The sequence below is a fragment of the Rutidosis leptorrhynchoides genome, chromosome 6 (genome assembly GCF_046630445.1).
Source record: "Rutidosis leptorrhynchoides isolate AG116_Rl617_1_P2 chromosome 6, CSIRO_AGI_Rlap_v1, whole genome shotgun sequence".
Taxonomy (NCBI): domain Eukaryota; kingdom Viridiplantae; phylum Streptophyta; class Magnoliopsida; order Asterales; family Asteraceae; genus Rutidosis; species Rutidosis leptorrhynchoides.
Genome location: NC_092338.1, coordinates 323,641,502 through 323,649,613, shown reverse-complemented (window position 1 = coordinate 323,649,613; position 8,112 = coordinate 323,641,502). Strand labels below are relative to the sequence as shown.

Sequence of the window (8,112 nt, the reverse complement as noted above, 5' to 3'; positions counted from 1 at the left end):
GCCAAAAGAAGATCCAAACGAACATCTTCGAACCTTTAATAGGATCTGTACTCTATTTAAAATCAGAGAAATTGAGAATGAACAGATCTATCCCATGTTGTTTCCCTGGACTTTAAAGGGAGAAGCCAAAGATTGGTTAGAATCGTTACCCGAAGGAGCGATTGATACATGGGATGTTTTAGTTGAGAAATTTCTTAAAAGATTCTTTCCGGCATCTAAAGCAGTGAGACTTCAAGAAAAAATTTCTACGTTCGCACAAAACCCAAATGAAACATTATATGAGGCGTGGACAAGATTCGGAAAGTTGTTGAGAGGATGTCCTCAACACGGTATAGACACTTATAAAATAGTACAAATATTCTACCAAGGTGTCAACGTCGCTACATGAAAAGACACCGACACAGCAGCTGGTGGTTCTATTATGAAGAAAACTGCAACTGAAGCTCACAAAATTATTGATAACACAGCCTCCCACTCACATGAGTGGCATCAAGAAAAAGATATTTTTCGTTCATCTAAAGCGGCTAGAGCCGATTCTAGCCATGACTTTGATTCCATTTCTGTAAAGTTAGATGCTTTCGAGAGACGAATGGAAAAGATGACTAAAGATATTCACGCAATACGCATTAGTTGTGAGCAATGTGGAGGACCACATTTGACAAAAGATTGTATCAGTATTGAACAAATAATGGAACAAAGAGAGAATGTTTCAAATATGAACCAAAGGCTGGAAAATAATTATCAAAATAATTATCAACCGCCAAGGTCAAACTACAATCAAAATCAAAACATTCCGTACAATCCAAATGCTCAGCATAACAACCAACAAGGTCCTAGCAATCAACAAGTATCCAACAATACTTACAATCAGCAAAGACCTGGTTATTTTAATAAACCACCATAAACCGATGAGAAAAAGACAAATTTGGATGAAATGATGGCAAAACTAATAGAATCTCAAAACCAGTTATTTACATCTCAGAAACAAACTAATGAACAAAATGCTCAAGCATTTAGAAATCAACAAGCTTCAATCCAAAATCTGGAACAAGAAGTAAGTAACCTAGCAAGGTTAATTGGTGAAAGAAAACAGGGGAGTCTACCTAGCGATACAAATGCTAACCCTCGAAATGAAACAGCTAAAGCCATTACCACAAGAAGTGGTATTACACTTAAATTGAAATGCCTGTAATTTCTGATGACTCTATTCCTACTACACAGTACCACAGCCTGAGCAAGAGAAGGAACCAGAACCGGTAGTTGAAAAGGTTAATGAAGATAACACAGTTAAGGCAAAACCTTATATTAAACCGTACCAACCACCACTTTCATACCCGAGTAAAATGAGAAAAGAAAGACTTGAAGCTGAGCAATCCAAATTCTTGGATATGTTTAAACAAATAAATGTCAATCTTCCTTTCATTGATGTGATTTTAGAAATGCCAAGATACGCTAAATTCCTGAAAGATCTAATCACAAATAGACAGAAAATGGAAGAACTCTCGGCTGTTACAATGAATGCTAATTGTTCTGCAGTGTTGTTGAATAAGATACCAGAAAAATTATCAGATCCAGGAAGTTTCACAATTTCATATTTTCTGGGTAGCCTTAGTTCAATAGAAGCATTTGCAGACTTATGCGCTAGTATAAATTTAATGCCATATTCATTATACACTAAACTAGTCCTTGGAGAATTGAAACCAACACGAATAAGGATACAAATAGCCGATCGATCAACAAAAATATCCTAGAGGGATAATGGAGAACATGCTAGTTAAAATTGGTACTTTAGTATTTCAAGTAGACTTTGTTATTCTAGACATGGAAGAAGATTCTCGAGTTCCTCTTATATTAGGAAGACCATTCTTAAATACGGCTAAAACAATAATAGACGTGTTCGGTAAGAAACTGACCCTAAGTATAGAGGACGAGAGTGTTACCTTTTTTGTTGATAGAGCCATGCAACAACCGCAATCTGCAGATGATATATGTTATTATGTTCAAACTATAGATTCACATGCAGAATTATTACAAGAATTTCCAGAATTACAAGGAATAGAAGAATGTTCTTTAGGAGAAAGAACTGAACCAATTGATGAAGCTGAAATTTTAGCTACACTCATGGCTAATGAATACGAACCAACAACAGAAGAACTTCAAATGCTAAAAGAGGAAGACAGATATCGATACAAATCATCGATAGAAGAACCACCGATATTAAAGTTAAAGCCACTTCCAAACCATTTGGAATACGCTTGTTTACATGGTGAATCTGAATTACCTGTAATAATCTCGTCTTCTCTTACGAAAAATGAAAAATCTCAACTCATTTCTGTGCTAAAAGCTCATAAACCAGCTATTGCATGGAAGATTCATGACATTAAAGGTATAAGTCCTTCGTATTGTACACATAAAATCCTTATGGAAGAAGGTCAGTAACCATATGTGCAACACCAACGAAGACTAAATTCTAATATGCAAGATGTTGTTAAGAAAGAAATTATTAAATTACTCGATGCAGGATTAATTTATCCAATCTCTGATAGTCCATGGGTAAGCCCAGTTCAATGCGTACCTAAGAAGGGTGTCATCACTGCCATCACAAATGAAAAAGATGAGCTTATTCCTACTAGGACTGTAACAGGATGGCGTGTTTGTATTGATTATAGAAAATTAAATGACGCCACCAGAAAAGATCACTTTCCCTTACCTTTCATTGATCAAATGTTAGAAAGGTTAGCTGGGAACAGTTACTATTGTTTTCTTGACGGTTTCTCTGGATACTTTCAAATTCCAATCGCACCCGAGGACTAAGTGAAAACCACCTTCACGTGCCCTTATGGTACTTTTGCTTACAAACGCATGCCATTTGGACTTTGCAACGCCCCTGCAACCTTTCAAAGGTGCATGATGACGATTTTTCACGACATGATAGAGGAATGCATGGAAGTTTTCATGGATGACTTTTCAGTCTTCGGTGATACTTTTGAAACATGTCTAGTTAATCTTGAATGAATGCTTATTAGATGCAAAAAATCAAATCTAGTACTTAATTGGGAGAAATGCCATTTCATGGTTAAAAAAGGCATTGTTCTTGGTCATAAAATTTCAAGTGAAGGAATTGAAGTGGATAGAGCTAAAATAGATGTAATTGCTAAACTTCCACATTCCACCAATGTTAGAGGAGTTAGGAGTTTTCTAGGGCATGCCGATTTTTACCGACATTTCATAAAAGACTTTTCTAAAATTGCCACTCCTATGAACAAACTCCTTGAAAAAGATGCTCCATTCATCTTTTCAGATGAATGCATCAAATCTTTTAATATTCTTAAAGAAAAACTCACTAATGCACCAATCATGATAACTCCAAATTGGAATCTACCATTTGAACTCATGTGCGATGCAAGTGATTTTGCAATGGGAGCCGTTTTAGGTCAAAGAATTGAAAAACGATTTCAACCTATTTATTATGCTAGTAAGACGTTGCAAGGAGCACAAACGAATTACAGAACTACTGAAAAAGAACTCATTGCTATTGTCTTTGCTTTTGATAAATTCCGTTCATATCTCGTTCTAGCAAAAACGGTAGTCTATACTGATCATTCTGCTCTTAGATACCTTTTCTCAAAACAAGATGTCAAACCACGATTAATCCGTTGGATCTTACTCTTACAAGAATTCGATATTGAAATTGGAGACAAAAAGGGAGCAGAAAATCTCGCTGCTGATCATCTTTCTCGTCTTGAGAAACCTGAATTAGAAGTTCTAAATGAATCGGCCATACAAGATAACTTTCCTGATGAATATCTCATGAAAATCGATTATAGTGAAATTCCATGGTTTGCAGACTTTGCAAACTACTTAGTATATGGATTCCTTGAAAAAGGGTTGTCGTACCAAAAACGAAAGAAATCCTTTAGTGATATAAAACATTATTTTTGTGAAGATCCACATTTGTTTAAAAGTTGTCCCGATGGAATAATACATCGATGTGTATTTGGGGATGAAGCTAGCCAAATCTTAAACCATTGTCACACAGGACCAACAGGAGGGCATTATGGGCCTCAGCTTACCGCAAGAAAAGTTTAAAACGATGGATTCTATTGGCCTATAATTTTTAAAGACGCACACCTTCTTTGTAAATCTTGTGATGCATGTCAAAGGGCCGGAAAAATAAGTCAACGTGATGAAATGCCACAAAATGTCATTCAAGTATGTGAAGTTTTCGACGTTTGGGGTATTGACTTTATGGGTCCATTTCCAAAATCTCATAATAATCTCTACATTCTCGTTGCCTTTGATTATGTATCTAAATGAGCGGAAGCACAAGCTCTCCCAACTAACGATGCACGAGTTGTAGTCAACTTCTTAAAACGTCTTTTTGCAAGGTTCGAAACACCAAAAGCTTTAATAAGTGATCGGGGTACTCATTTTTGTAATAATCAACTTGAGAAAGTTCTCAAAAGATATGGAGTAACTCATAAAATCTCAACCGCTTATCATCCACAAACAAGTGGACAAGTTGAAAATACCAACCGAGCATTAAAATGTATTCTAGAGAAAACAGTAGGAGCAAATCCGAAGGAATGGTCCATGAAATTGGAGGATGCACTCTGGGCATTTAGAACATCCTAAAAAACTCCAATTGGAGCCACACCTTTTAGACTCGTTTACGAAAAAGCATGTCACCTTCCAGTAAAAATAGAGCACAAAGCATTTTGGGCTTTGAAGACATGTAATCTTCATTTACATGAAGCTGGACGTCTACGATTAAGTCAGCTAAACGAATTAGAAGAAATAAGACATGATGCATATACAAATTCGTTAATCTATAAGGAAAGAATGAAGAAATGGCATGATAAAAGAATCAGAAGTTCAAAAGAATTTAAGGAAGGAGACAGAGTTCTTCTTTTTAATTCACAATTCAAGCTATTTCCTGGAAAATTGAAATCAAGATGGTCTGGACCATTCATAGTCAAAAGAGTTTTCCCATATGGAATAATAGAGTTGATAAATTCAAACGGGATTGAATTTAAAGTTAATGGTCACGGAGTTAAACATTACATACATGGTCCGATGGAAGTTGACAATGAAGTTAATCACAATTTCACCACCAAAGCAAACCCTCAGAATGAAAATATAAATATGTTTTCAACGACATCTGAAAAGCTAATATTGGAAGTTGGGGAGGTTTCAAATTGGAGTGATGAAGAAGAATTTTTATATAGGCCTTCCATTCCAAGAAAAAGGGTAAAATATGAACAAGAAGTCCAAGTAAAAGTGGAAGAACCAAGAAAAGAGCACCCGAAAAAGGTTAACAAACCAACTTCACCTCCTAAATTAGGAGACCCAGGTGAATTTATCATTTCTTATTTACTTAGTGATTGTGCTATGTACAATGCGCTCGCAGATTTAAGAGTGAGTGCGAATGTTATGCCTCTTTCCTTATACAAGAGATTAGGTGTGGATAAATTAAGACCAACCAGCATAGGTGTTCGATTATTTGACCAAACCATTAAACACCCAGTTGGAATAGCCAACAATTTACCCGTTCAAGTGGGAAGTTTGACCTTTGTTGCAGATTTCATAGTTATTAATATGGAGGAAGACCTTGATATTCCTCTAATTTTAGGTCACCCATTTTTAGCGTCCACTGAGGCATTAATTAATGTAAAAGATGGTATAATGACACTTAGTGATGGTGACAAATCGGTCACCTTTGTGAATCGAAAATCTAAATCTCCACCAACCAAAACTGTTGAACCAATAAAAATGCCTAAGTGTGGGGAAGATGAAGTAACACCTAATGAAGACCTGATAACAAAGAACTCTGTTGTTGATACGAAATTAAATGACCCCATTATTAATAGTTCAATTAAGAAACTTTATAAACGAATTCACAATGCTAGGAATAAGGGGAAATTTAAGTTATGTAATCGATTAGTATCCAAATTGTCGCCTAAAGAAAAGGCAAAATTAGTTGATTTTGTAAAGGATACAGAGGAAGCCAACCTATGGCTTGAAGCAAAAGTCACAGATATGAAAGTTGTTGATGGTCCAATTGAAGTTAATAAAGTTAATCACAAGTTCGACACTGCAGCTAACTAAGTGTGGGGAGAATCGAATCTTTTAAGGATAATATAATGCTGTCTAGAGTTAGATGTTCTGTTTTTGTGTAGTTCTCGAGAATGGAATCCGAATGGTCTTTCCCTAGCAGACCCTAAATATAACAACCCTCACATTTCAGCTCTAAAATGACCAAAATGCCCTTGGGTTTTTTCATCTGTTCCTCTGTGTAATCGATTTAGGCTTGTTATCCATTACGACCAATGAACTAAAATTTATGCTTTCATTAAATGATCGTATTAATTATTAAAACCCTAATATTATTTAAAACCCTAAACCTAACCCTACCTATTAAATACTAAACCCTAACCCTAATATATAAACTATAAGTATTAATATTAAATGTGACATTATATAACCCTTAAAAACTTATATAAACTAATTGGAACCAAATTAAAAATTTATAAAGGTTAAGGACTAATAATTAAATAAAATGTAATTTAAATAAAATGTAACTTTAATAATATATATATATATATATATATATATATATATATATATATATATATATATATAAAATATATTTATGTAAATGCCGATATATATATATATAAAATATATATAAATAATATGTATATATGGGTCGGTTTAATGAAAAAAAATAGGAAACCAACTTGTTCATTAAGAAAAACTAATCCTAGTGTGATTAGGAAATTAAAAAGCTCAAGTATTTAAATCCTCATGATATTCCAAATTTAGCATCACAAAATCCCATTCCCTTGAGTTTTAGCCGACAAAACTGCACAACCCATTCCCTCTTTTATTAGTCGACACCTGCAATTTCTTTTCCTATATCTGTGTCGACTAAACAGCCCCTAAACAACCTGCTGCAAGTCGACATCTAACAGCAAACTTGAAACCTGCATCGACTAAAAACCCTCCTGCAAATCAACTCACAACATTCGCCACAATTTGACACCTGCTGCAGTTTCTGTAGCCACCTTCAACCTCCACAGAACAATCAACTCCCTTCTGTTTTTGCTGCTGTGTTCGTGACCCAAAAACAGACCCAAGATTGGTCAATTATTGCTGCGAGTTGCTGCTGTTTCTCTGCTATTTCTTGCGTGACCACGGGAGCCAAAAGCCAACCCAATTCGCCACTTTCTTTTTTTTCTGTTTCCTGCTGATGCTGCTGTCGAACCAAAACAGCCCAAGAAACTACTTGTTTTGGGTCGTAAAGTGTGCTGTTGGTTTCTGTTTTTGCTGCAGTCCACAATCATCATCATCCTCTTGATCTTCACTTTCATAAGGTAGCCTAAAACCCTAGTTAATCTTGTTTTTAAATCAATTACTTTTAAGGATATTAAAGTATTATGTTGTTAAGTATTATGAATCATGTTTGATCATGAAGAAGTAATAATTTGTTAATGATTAATGGTTATAAGTATTATGTAAATTAATAAGAACTTATATATATGGATATAAAGATGATAATGAATGATTAATGAATAAGAGTATGATTATAATTAAGTAGTATGATTATAAACTTGAAAGTGTTAGTAAATAAAAGTTGATGATTTTTGATATGAAGTTAATTAATATAGATGAAGATGAAAATGTTAAAAGATGATAAACATGACTAATTATTATGGTTAAAGATTTGATCTTGATATATATACTAGGTGATTAATTGGTTAAAAGCTTTAATGAAAGGTCAAGGTTATGTATGGTGAACGTGATTATAAAAGATTATGGTTAGGGTTGAAAGATGATAATTGTAATAAGGATAAGTATGATTATTAATAAATTGTCAAGAATAAGGATGATGATTAATGATAGAAGTCTATGATTAGGATTAGTTATTATGATAAAAGGGTTATGATTTTATGATTAAAGGTATTAGGTTTTGAGTATGATAAAAAAGTTATGATTTTGGGGATTGGTAAATGATCTAACCAAAATCGTTAAGTGTTAATGGATTTCGGGTTTGAGTGCTTAATTTGGAAAAAAGAGTAGGTTAACTCCAATAATTGTGCAAACCCCGAT

The 8,112-nt window shown here is 34.3% G+C and overlaps 1 non-coding gene across 1 annotated transcript; it reads right to left on the bottom strand.

Moving 5' to 3' along the window:
* Positions 1 to 226: 226 nt before the first annotated feature.
* LOC139856559 (small nucleolar RNA R71) lies at positions 227 to 333 on the bottom strand. The gene has a single exon (XR_011762032.1). It is a non-coding gene; the product is annotated as a small nucleolar RNA R71 (small nucleolar RNA).
* Between the last annotated feature and the right edge of the window lie 7,779 nt (positions 334 to 8,112).